We start from the raw sequence: 13,557 nt of genomic DNA, 5'->3' as shown, positions 1-13,557 counted from the left end.
ATATGTTCATCTTGTACAAGCCTTGCAAGGGCATGAACTAATCTTGTTGTCACATTTGATTGCTTCGAGGCAGATGTTTGAAAGAAATAATTTGGGTTAAGATAGAAGCTAACTGCATGTATGGAGCTATAAGTTGACATTGCCACTTATCATCAATAATTTTCAGATAAGTTTCATATACATATTTCATGTTCTTAAGCCTATACTTTATCTCATTTATAGCCCGATCCATTGCCTCATAAAAGTATCCCATTGCAGGCCTCTTCTCATTATCAGCTAGGCATAAAACTCTTAATAGTGGCTCAGTTACATCTACCACATGTTTACAATGCTTCCAAAAGAAAGAATAAAAAACTATCTCTGAGACCTCACTCTCGGCCCTCATTTTTGCATGTTGTGATTTCACCCATTCCTCAGAAGTAAACATTTTCTTTAAAGGAAGCATTGATTTCACCAGGCTTTCTAAACTAAGGAAGTTGGTGGCAAAGCATGTAATAGCTAGGCGAACCAACTCCCTTCCACAATAGTGTCGCATCATGCTCAAAACCAATGTGTGATCATATATATATATATATATATATATATATACTTTGTACCTTTTCTTGCCAATTGTAGGACCTCTGAAACATCCTGAAATTGAAAATCTTCTGGATATTTCTTTGGTTTTCCTATATCTTCCAAAATCAAATCTAGACAGTGAACAGCATATGTCGCCCAATACATGGTTTTGTACTTCTCAGCCAACATTAGTCCAACTGCCTTACAATTTGCTGCATTATCAGTTATGAATTGAACCACATATTGAGGGCTAATAAGTTTGAAAATATCATCAAACAAATTGAAATAAAGCTCATTAGCTTTTGATACATTAGAAGCATTCACTGACTTGATAAACATTGTACCCTTTGGGACAATAAACCAAAAAATTGGTCAAATTTCGATTTGCTCTATCTACCAACTCATCTACCATAATAGAACTTCCAGATGTTTTCCATGACTCCCTATACTCATCAAAAATGTTGGTGATCTCATTCACATTCTTTTGCAAAAGCTTGCACCTTAGGTCATGGTAACTTGGCATTTTATAACCAAGACCATCGACAGCTAGTGCATTGGCCATTAGTTGAAAATAGTGTAAATTTGCTGCATTAAATGGCATAGCAGTGTCATACATAAATTGAGCTACAACCATGTCGACCTGCTGAATAACTTCTTTCGTAGCCAAAGCAATTTTTATGCTTGGTTGTGCCCCAAGTGTGGTCCCAGGGGCAAAATAGCCCCTCATTCCTCCCTTCTGTAAAACACCACCTCCTCTACCATGACCTCTCTCATTTCCTTTCCCTCAAACTCTTCATCTTCCCTAATTGTTTGGGGTTTGCAAGGATTCCTAATGATATCATGAACTCTTTGCCTTTTTTTTTTTTGAAAGTTGATTTCATCCCTTGCTGCATTCGTAATTTAACATTTGCTGAAACTTTCTTACAAGGTGCAACATTACCTTGCACTCCGGCAAGATGTTGCTTTAATCGAAATATACCAGACCCTTTAATTAACCTAGCACAAAAAGTACATATGCACTTATTTTGATCCCCAGGAATCGCCATTACATATTCCCATGCAGGGTCCGAGGATCTAGAACTTTTTATTCCTAGTGATGGGGTCAATCCAGATCCAAAGCTTCACATGACTCACACATAGCTACAAAGAAATAATTCAAGATAATTTCAACTTAGACATTTCATTAACATCAAAAATTGATTTTACTTAGACGGACAATTATTTGAATGAAAGCACAAATAGTAAAAGATAACATGCTTTTCTAGTTCAAAACCACATTAGTGTAAAGAAATTAGTTGAGAGAAGAGTGTCCAAAATTCTCAATATGACGCAAATTTCGAGTTCTTCTGCCCAATTTAAAAACACTACCACAAATCGCAAGCATACCCAGCAAAATTTCAAATGAATATAACAATGGATAAATTACATACATTACCAAATACATCAAATAACTTATTTATGTTCCAAAGTGGAAAGATAATCCATACATTTCAAGTTTCAACAATGGAAGATAATCCATGTTCCCAAGACTTTAGATGTATTTCTTTGCTCTTTATGTTTCATTTATCATAACCTCAACTTATTTATTTTCCAAATATTTGTTCTCAAGTAGTTATTCTTCTATTTTTTTGGAATGAAAGCTACCTAAAAATAAATTAATGGGAGCCAAATCGAGCTTGTATTCTTGCACGGAAGCAACTCATCAGAACTACTTGAAAACAAAAAGAAACTTCTATCCTAAAAATAAACAAAAAACATACTAAATGAAATATGAATATGACACTTTTTTATGCTTTCGATATTCAAATAAATAGTCAAAATAAAAAATTCATTACCAAGCAATTATTCATAACATCACAAAAGAAAAGTACCCAAAAAAAGATTCTAGCACCATGGAAATAAAACGCCGAATTAATAGATATACAACAATCAAAGAGAACGAAGCATAAAAATATAAGTACATATGCTTGCCCTTTTTCAGTGTTATAAGGTTGTTGTTCTATGAAAAAACTCCTAATTTAGGGCAGAGCTACAAGACTTAGGAAGAGAAAGAGAGAGGGTATTATGTTTTGGGGAAGTATATAAGTTTTATGCAGTTGGGGAAGCATAAAAAGCTTTCCCTGAAGTCACACCCCAAAAATTCACTAGAAGTGGTGGTTTTCATACCCCAAAATCCTCATATAGATCATCTTGACCTCAAGATGTACGGATATGAGAAAAAATTGATTTAAACCCTTGCAAATGGTACATCTTATAATGTATTTTCTAGACTGTTAATTTTTAAGATTTTCAAGTGTTCATATATATGCTAAATCTACACTATTTTTTATGCTTTAAATTTTATAATTAAAGATGAAAATAAATTTTCAGGCCATTACAAAAATTTTCAGTATTGAAACATCTTTTGACGTTATCTTAAGGTGCACATGGCCTGTTGGAAAAGTGGTGGGTGAAATGGGGGCAAAAGATGGTATAATTTTGAAAGATTAGAAGCTCGAGCTCTTCGTAGTTTTGGGTACGTAGGAGCACCATCTCAAGAAGATATTTGCAAACCCCCCCCTTCGATACTCTTTTTTATGTACATAAGAAGGGAAATTCGTCCTTGAGATACAGTACAACAGAGAGGCCTCTTTGATGTTCTTAAGCTTTATGCACCCGAGCTTGGAACTCACACACTAGGTACTAGAGTCTTGATAGTTTGGAGAGAGAAAGAGACAAAATTGAGTAGAGAGAGAGAGAGAGGTTGGCCCAATGGTTTTTCTCTCTAGAATTGCAGAGAAAGGTGTGATGTTGAAAGGCTCAAAAATATGTTCTAAGTATATAATTCGTTTTTCTCCCTGGAATTGCAAAGAAAGTTGTGATGTTAAAAGGCTCAAAAATATGTTCTAAGTATATATAGCTTGTATGGGTAGAAAGGCCTTTTTTATAGAGCACCAAGAGGTTGCCCATTTAGTGTAGTTGTAGTGGTGGTTAGATGCACCACCAACAGCTATAAGTTACATGCACTTGTTCATTTAATATAGTGGTGGTTACATACACCACCAACATCTACAAGTTACATGTACTTGATGATTATTGTTACTAGCATCCATCTCATCAATAGTTAGATGACCGTTAGATGTCCCACACATGTCAATGACTAGATAACTGTTGTGCGCCATCAAGCGCCCTTGTGCCCACTCCCTCACCCTCGCACATGCACCATCTCTATCACATTTGTGTAAAAAGTATAATGCATGGGAATGCATGCTCTTAAATACAGTTCAATAAACTCTCTCTTCTTCAATGTGGGACTCAAACCCACAACTTTTTCTTCTACAAAAACAGCTTAGGAAAAACCCACAAAACTATATTGTTGTTTTCAATACATATAAGTAATACCAAAAATAACAATATTTTCCTCCACTATTTCAAAATAAAAATAAAAACATATAAAACATATTATTTGCATACCATGAAAGTATCTTTCGATTTGAACTTTCACATAGAGCGCGTTTGTTTTTCTAAAAGATATCAACTGGAAAGTTGAAAGTTTTTAAATATTCTGAAGAGTTCAATGTTTTGTTCTGAAAGTTTTAAATAAGTTCTGGATACTGTTTTTGATAACATATACATATTAGCCATATAAATATAAATATATAACATATATAACATAATATAATATATTTTATTAACATATATTTGTATTATATATAACATATAATATAAATTTTATTGTAATACAATATAAGATATTTACATATTATATATAATATATAGTATAATATAAAAGCTGGGATTAACCCACTAGTTCATATGAACATATGAGCCCAACAGCCCAGATTGAATCTGGGCCGATCTGACCATCACAGATGTCCAGTAGTGTTAGAGTTTTATTTACTTCTTTACAAATCCAAATCATTTGAAATTTTCAGCGTGTGTTTATAAAAAATATATGAATCTTTGAAAAATATCAAAAAAATAGTTTACATGAAATAAATTGATAAAAATACCCCCAAAAGGTTTCTGGGGGTATTTTGATCATATTGGTTTTTAGAATAAATTTTTTTATATTTTTATTAGGTGCACCTTGATGACAAAAACATACACCAAAAATTTTAAGTGATTTGGACTTGTAAAAAAATAAATAAAATTCAAGCACTACCGGACACCGTGATCGTCAGATCAGCCCAGATTCAATCTAAGGCGTTGGGCTCATATGTTCATATGAGTTAGTAGGCTAATCCTAGCTTTTTATTTATGTTATATTTATATATGAGAAATGATGCAATAGGACCCTCCTCTACCCATGTGTGTAGGACCCCAAAGGATCACCATTAAATTTGGCACGGATCTATAAAAAAGTCAAGTCCCACACGCATGTGATAACTTTTGTAGAGATCTATGCCAACTTTAATGGTGATCCTTTGGGGTTCTATACACATAGGTGGGGGAGGGGCCCTATAGGATAATATATAGTATAATATAAAATATTTCTATGCTATGTATATAATATTGTTATTCTTTATTATATTATATAATATTTATATTAATTATATATAATATAATAAATATATAATATATGTAATATATAATATTATATAAGATATTTAGATAATATATAATATACAATATAATAACATAAATATTACATAAATATATATTGAATATAATATATATATATAATATATATTATTATATTATTATATATATAAATATAATATAATTAATAAATATTATATATAGTCAATATATACTATATAATATAAATTATATTTATTTTATATAATATAATATAATATAATATAATAAATTATAATATTATATTATATAATATTATGTTACAGTAATATTATATGATATTAAATCATATTATTAATACTACTATTATGTATTTATATTATGCATGGTGAATAGTAGTCAACAAAAAAGTTCTAAAATATTAAGTTCCTACCCCCCTTTTGGAAATTAATCTTTCAAATCTTAACAGAGGAATGAGAACTTTTGTTAAAAGATTAGTTTATGAACTTTTCATGGAAAGTGTGAAACAAATACATAACTTTTTCAAAATCTGAAAGAATGGTTTTAGAAAAACAAACACACCCTTAGAGTGTACGCTACAAAGTTCATCACGTACCGTGGTAGCGTATAGCTTTGAACCAGATTGCTTTTCTAATATACCGAGAGTATGACTCACAAACAATATTCAACTCTGGTGTCTTTTTAGCTGCCAGTACGTTTTGGGCCATGTGCCTACATCCTGATGTCATAAGTACTCTAGAGATAAGTCCCATCTCATAAGAAGCAGCCTCACTTCCATACTTAAATAGGTGTATCTATCAAGAGTGCCACGGTATTTAAAACACTTCGATTAATATAAAGTTCATAGACAAAATTAAGACCTTAGCTCATCTTAAAAACGTACAGGTCATCACTAGACTTATCCATTGTATGGATTTTATATTAATGGGTGCCAATAATATTTTGTCATGTAGCGACCAAACTAATAATATGTAAAATTTGTTTTTACCACATTGAACCTAGAATTCTGAGGCTACAAAAGGCTAAGCTGGGTTCCCACTGTAGATGATTACTCAATAGATTCTAACCCCATTCCTTTTGATATCTAACTAATGTCATCCCTTGCAAGGCCTTTTGTCACAGGTTCAGGCAAATTTTCCTTTGTACTTACATATCCTACATAAATCACTTCATCCTCAATTAATATTTTAATAGAGTCATGCCTTCTCGCAATATGTGTACATTTTCCATTATCTACATCATTACAAGCTCTCGTAATAATAGATTGATTATCACAATATATTGGGATAGATATTGGTTTTGATCATAATAGAATGTTATATAACAAATTATTTAGTCATTCAGCCTCTTGTCGATAAAATCAATAGCAATAATTTCAGATTCCATAGTAGAGCGTAAAATATATACTTGTTTATTTGACCCCCATGATGTCGCACCACCCTTAGTGTAAATATCCATCCAGATATTGATAGTGAATATTGGATTTCTTTGTTCCAATTAGTATCACTATACCCTTCCAACACTCTGGGATAATCTATATATTTTATGCCATAATTGATAGTTCAATTCAAGTATCTTAGTACTTGAGATATAACATCCCAATACTCTCTACTTAGACAACCTATTATTTGAACACATTTTTTAGCACCTTGGGTCCCTGATGCAAAATAAAGGAGAAGTCGGTCAATAAAGCCCTGACCTACAGTATAACTTTTGACAGTCTAATAATTGCCCCATAACGGGTCAGAATATTCCTAAGGACTTCAAAAGGTCACCAACCAAGTTTCGTCGCAATCCGACATGTCTAAGGCAGTACAGACAAAGAAACAGTTTCAAAAAAATCAGTGTCTTACACCCTAAAACAGACCCAGTAACTAGAACTCTATTTTTGATGCGTCAAATCATTGTGGGATCATCGCCATTGGATCCACAATGGTCGAAACCCCTAAAGGTCAAGTTTCGGCTTAAACGGATGTTCCAGGACAAAGTTATGGGTGAAACATAACAAAGGGGTAGGTCGCACTCTATTGCCGTGCGGCCTCCCTACACCCATCTCCATTAAAGGAGACTGGTTTGCATAGTTATGAGCAGCAACTTCGAAGGCTCATATCTCACTCGTTACGAATCGAATCATGCTCAAATTTTGTGAGCTTGTTCGTCTCGTCAAGACGAGTGTTTTGATATGTGGCATACCCTGTGATGATGCCTGAGCAGGGAGAAAAACTAGAGAGAAGTTGGCAATTCGTGAAGACAGTTGCAGGAAAATCAACAGTAGCATAACCCACTCGAGTGGCCATATTATGGCGCTCGCGTACCCCATCGACACGAAACCAATTGCACCATATACGTAAGGCTGAGGCTATGTTTGGTCCGAACCCTGCGTATGATGAACGGTTGGATTTGACACACGAAGGCATCAAAGCTGCTGCAGATTCTGGCCGCCGAATTTCGAGATTCGGCCAAAAACCCAAGACGACGAAATCTTCTTTCGGGAACAAAATCGAGCTGCATTTGCTGCAGAGCGATCGTGACGGCATGCTCAGTGCAAATTAGTAAAGAAATCAAAGAAAAAAAATCAAGAAACAGGCACACTATAGATCGAAAGTTTTCAAGATTCATACGAATTTCAAGTTGCATGATCATGGCTTAAAAACGCGATCCATGATTTGAAGTTGTTACCAAATCGATCGTTATGTCGAAGCAACCCCGAATCATCTTTTGGCCAAACAGGCGCCGAAGCAACCCTGAAACATCCAAAATTAGGCTAGATTTTGAGCATCCAACCAGATTTGGGCCCAATTCTATATATACATGTCAAACCTAATTGTAAAGGGCTTCCCTCAGTTTTCAATCTCATGAAAAAAATTTGAGTTTTATATTGAAGTTGTGGGTGAGCCTTGAAGACAGAGGGAGGAGAGAGAAAAAAAAGTTTGGTACCCTTCAGTGAATGTAATTTCTCTCTCCTGCTCTTTTCTTTCTCTCTTTTCCCTTCTCCTCTATCTTTCTCTCTCCTCTCTCCTCTCTTCTTTCTCTCCTCCTCTCTTCTCTCTCCTCTTCTCTTCTCTCTCTTTCTCTCTCCTCCTCTCTATCTCTCTCTTTCCTCTTCTTCTCGTCTATCTTTCTCCCTCTTCCTCTTTCTATCTCTCGCTCTTCTCTCAACACGCACGGTAGTGGGCCATCGTTGTTCATGTCTTTCATCTCCTTCTTTCTTCTTTTCCTCTGCTTTCTTTCCTTACTCATCCTCCATTCTTTCCTTCCTGATCTTCTTTTTTCCCTTTCCTTCTCTCTCTTCTTTTCTTCCTTTCTCTTTCTTAACCTCTCTCTTCTTTCTTTCTCCTTGTTCTTTTCTCTCTCTTAGCTCCATTCATGCACGGCAGTGCCCATTGCAGGGCATGATGTTCTCTTTATCCTGGAACATACACAGTGGGCCGGGTCTTAACCCCGAGTGGCAGGTCAGGCCTCTGTCCAAGTTCCTCTTCCCTCATGTCGCACATGGCGATGCTCGTCACCATGCACAACATTCCTTTTTCCTAAACTCTGACAAGGACAGTGAACCCGGCCCTTTTCTTGAAGTGGCGGCCCAGGTCGTGTCCGAGTCCCTTCCTACACACACGGTGATGCCTATCGTCGCGTGTGACTTCTTCTTTTCTCTCTCTTATCATGGAAGGTAGAACCTCATCGTCGTCCATGTTCTCTTCTTCTCTCTCTCTCTCTTCTGTCATGGATGGTAGAACCTCATCGTCGTCCATATTTTCTTCTTCTCTCTCTCTTGTCATGGACTGTGGAACATCGTAGTCCATGTTTTTTTCTTCTCTCTCTCTCTCCTGTTATAGATGACGGAACCCTATCACTGTTCATGTTCTCTTCTTCTCTCTCTCTTGTCATGGACGGTGGACCCCCATTGTCGTCCATGTTCTCTTCTTCTCTCTCTCCTCTGTCATGGACGGTGGAACCCCATTACCGTCCATGTTTTCTTCTTTCTGTCTCTCTTGTGTCATAGAAGGTGGAACTCCATCACTGTCAATGTTTTCTTCTTCTTTCTCTTCCCTTTGTCATGGACGGAGGAACCTCATCGCCATCCATGCTTTCTTCTCTCTTATCTCGCTCCTGTCATGGATGGCGGAGCCCTATCGTCGTCTATGCTTCTCTTCTCTCTTTCTTCTCACTCTTCTCTTTTTCTATTTTCTCTTCCCTCTCTTCGTTCTCTCTCTTCTCTTTCTTTTCTTTTCTCTGTTCTCTCTTCTGTTTCTTCTCTTTTCCCTCCCTTCTCTCTTCTGTTTCTTTCTTTTCTTCCTTCTTCTCTCTTATGTTTCTTTTGTTTTCTCTCTATCTCTCTCTTCTGTCTCTCTCTATCTCTCTCTTCTTTCTTTTCTCTTCTTCTCTCTTCTCTCCTCTGATTCTCTTTCTCACCTCTCTCTTCCCCTCCTCTCTTCCCTCTTTTCTCTCTTTTCTTTATTCTCTCCCCTTCTTCTCTTCTTCTTCTTTTCTCTATTTCCCCTCTTTCCCTCTTCTTTCTCATTCTTCTCTTCTCTTCTACTATTTTGTATCTTCTCCATCATCTATTTTCTTTTCTCCCTCTCTTTCTTCTCTCTCTTATTTCTTCTTCCTCTCTTGTTTGATCAAGGAAGGTTAAGATTAGCACTATCATGGTAGTCCCGTCGTTGAGTAGTATTGCCGCCGTGCTGGTCTGAGTTACTGTGCCCATCTTGGTGCCACGACATGCTAGCCATTGTGTCGGGCTGGTTGGCGTTGGTCTTTTCGTCGAGTAGTATTGCCGTCGTGCCAGTTTGAGTTACCGTGCCTGTCTTGTTACCATGTCAGGTCAATCACCATACTGGTCTAGCTACTGTGTCAGTCTAGCCACCTGGTCAAATCTCTCTTTCTTTTCTTCTATTCCTATTATATTCTTCGTCTTTTTTTTCTGTTATCATCCGCAATCTTCATCTCATTCCTTTCCTTCTTCTTTCGAATGTGCACGTTTATGTACATTCGCCCAAAGACAAGGTAGGGTCCATTGGCCCACTTGTATTATAAAATTAACCATGTATGTGTGATTGTAGAAACATGAGAGTAAAGGTCAAGGGAGGCAATTTTGAACCACTTGAAGGACTAGGGGGCTTTCCGTCATGATCTAAGAGGGCGTCCATGTGAGTCAGCCCGAGTGAGTCAAGGACCCAGGTGAGGTGTGTCCCGCCTCAAATTAAATTCTTCTCTCATCGGTTGGTATACTTACCCTTGTTTCTTGACAAGGCTCTCAAGAGAGCGGTCTCAAGTCTCGGGTTCCCCTGAAACCCGAGACACGTGCCACCAGGTCATCCCGACTCGGAGGGCAAGATCGAGGCAGCTAACCATTTTTGGCTCATTGCGCTAACGACTGAACTCGTTGGGGCTCGTTGGCTTGGCGACTCCACTAGGGACTTACTACCCCTTCTTCGGATCATCCTTGTTTGGCTAGTCTCCCCTTTGTTTTTTGCTTTTTTTCACACACATGGCTTCTGAGTTTCTTAGCGCATTCATCTGGATTGGGGATTTTCTCATATCCACATTTGCGACCGTCCCCCGAGAACAAGTTCCTCAAACTCCGTTCCCAACTTTCCTTTTGAGCAAAGACCTAGTGTATAACTCCCAGATCTTAACCTGAATAGGTGTAAGCAGGGACGTAAAGGTATCTAACTCCCCATCTCCTAGCTCGGGTGGAATCTCTACCAAAGCACTCTGCATTGGCCGCACGTCTGCAGCCACTTACAGCATGCACCCTGTCACCTACAAGTCACTTGCCAATTGTATTGTCAAGGTATGCCCAAAGGCTGCCTAGTCCCTTTTGCAAAAGGCTAGGAAACTGTCGTTCCTTCTATGGGTCGCCGCAAGGCTACAACCCACATTCCTACACCACCTCGGGTCTCTATGCTTAGAGGCTCAACACGCACACACATACCCTAAGGCTCGTGGATCATCTACTCAAGTCACACCTCGGGGCACCCTTGTGTTTCCTCGAGTAAGTGTCCAGGAACAGGCCTCCTTGGGCCAAAACCTGTACATCTGCATGTGCACCCACCCCTCAGGGCAACGTCATCGCTGCGCCAACCCGAGTACATGGAAGATGACCTCCTCGTTCTCCTACTCGGCACACACTAGCGAACCCTGTAAGGGGAAGGCTTCCACTTGTTCTCTTACAGACACCTGCTCACAGCTCTCGACCTTCTAAGGCCAAACAACTTGTTCGAGCTTGGGCTAACTGCCAAGTCACCCGTGATCCCTCTTCAAGGGGTGCACATGTGCCGCCTTCTTAGACCGCTCCTTGCTCCCTACTCAGGCACTGTCATGAGTCGATCCTTCCCCTGCCTGCTCCTTCTTTTTCGGGCAAGCACCTCCAGTCCTAGTACTCGAAGACTTTCCCTAAGAGTACCATCTTGAGCCAGCCCCATCAGCGTGGTCATGCTCTGGAGCCCATAAGAGAGCTCGGGACAAAGACCTGATGGGAGATCAAGTCCTTCATTCTCCCTAGCCCAGGTTGACCCCAGTTCCATTGCTTCACCTGATGGAGACGGCTCTCTCTTGTGCAAGAAGGGCCAACCAACTGCAATCTCGATCGTAGTTTTGGCATGAGGTCCATCAAACCCTCAAAGCCAAACGCTACAAGGGTCTGCAAATCTTGACCAGGGAAGCCTCTCGAACAGTCAAGGCAGCCAGTTCTGACTACCCTCTTCAACTTAGCCCCTTCTACCCTCTTCAGATGACAGAGCTCGAAAAAGAGGTGTGTGAATCCTGCACAGTGGTTAGCGCCATAAAAGATGACCCGACCACCAGTAGCCACCATCCCAAGACCGTCGAGAACCGATCCTCACACGATCGGCATATAAAACTCGAGTTCAGTCGGGGCATGCTGAGCCTTTGCTGACTGATTTGCCACGTACAAACCGCCAAGCTCGGAAGCCCTCAACTGCACCTAAGGCTGACCTCCCTAGAGAAACGGTCAGCGTTATGGTTGTTACAGAGCCTAACGACTCCCAGGAGGAACGCATGGATAGGTTCGAGCAGATGGTGCGAGCGATGATGGAGAAGATTGATCGCATGGAAAGCACGCGGTCCCCATTCAATGTATCAAGTCATGAAGCAAACTCCCATGACTCAGATGATGCAGCTCCAAGGCAGCCTCCTCCTCTTGCCTTACAAGACAATTCCGTCCCTCACCCTGTCTCACAGGCAGACATTGACGCTGTGGTAACCCACAGCTTAAAGAGCAGACAGATCCCGAGAATGCAGGGTACAACGCTTTACCAAAAGCCATACCCCTCTTACATTGATCAGGTTCCATTTCCCTTAGACTACAAAAAGGGGAAGTTTCCCCTGTTCAATGGTACGACATCCCTGCACCAGCATTTCACGCATTTCCAAGCGGCATCTCAAGAGACAGCGGCTTAGTTCATTGAAACTCTTGAGGGCCCAGCCTTTCGGTGGTATGCTCAGCTTCCCCCAAATTCAGTACATACTTGGGAGGACATGGAGAAACTGTTTCACCAATGCTTCTATGAGGTCAAGAGAGAGGTCCAAAACATCGAGCTCCTCACCTTGACTCAGGAACCTGACGAACCAGTGGATCAATTCATATCAAGATGGAGAGATTTGGCTGCTCGCCATCCTAATCCCATGCCTGAGAAGGAAGCGGTCCAACCTTGTGTGCGAAACATGCCACCTAAGATCGCCCTACATGTTGAGGCCTCCAATCCAACCTCCATGTCAGAGCTGATCTCAAAGCCAGTTCGCATAAAGAGCTTGTCATGTCACCATAGTGGGTCACGACAATACTCTTCCGACTCAAGAAATAACCAGGGCAATGGAAATTCTCGAATCAACGCCAGGGGTAACCAGCAAAAAGGAGTGTTCAGTGCAGCCGTCACTGTAAGAAATTCAAAGAAGATTGCCTCTCAGACTTTAGACCTCTCCAAAGGGGTAGGCACAGTAAAGACATCGCCTCATGGTGCCAAGCAGCAGCAATCATACAACCGAGTACCTCCACTTGCGAACCTTAATCGAGATGATTATTGGACCAGGCATAAGAATAAATTCTATCCTTTTGAAAAGGAATGGGTTTCTGTGCTACTTCGACTATTACTGGAGCAGAACATGATCGAGTTGCCTGAAAGCAAGTTTCCTAATGAAGTTGGATTCGACACCCATGCGAACGACTGTGCTTATCATCGAAGGATAAACCACCCCATGGAGGAATGCTACATACTTAAAGAAATCATCGAGGCTTTGATCCAGAAGGGTCAAATAAAACTCAAAGAACTTAAGAAAGCAATTGGGGCAACTGAGGCTTCCCACGCGGTAACAATACAAGAGGAAAGCAAAGGCCCACACTCTTTTGACGAGCTGTCGTCTGATCTCCATCATGCTTTGTTTGGTATGATGTTCCAATAGGGACTCATCACACCAAAGCCGGCAAGGCAGCCTAAGCGCCTTTCTCAGGGAACCAAA

This window comes from Amborella trichopoda, chromosome 12 (assembly GCF_054954075.1).
Source record: "Amborella trichopoda isolate Santa Cruz 75 chromosome 12, AtrichopodaSantaCruz75HAP2 v2.0, whole genome shotgun sequence".
NCBI classification, from domain to species: Eukaryota; Viridiplantae; Streptophyta; class Magnoliopsida; order Amborellales; family Amborellaceae; genus Amborella; species Amborella trichopoda.
The sequence above is the reverse complement of the archived record's forward strand: the minus strand, read 5'-3'. Positions refer to the sequence as shown.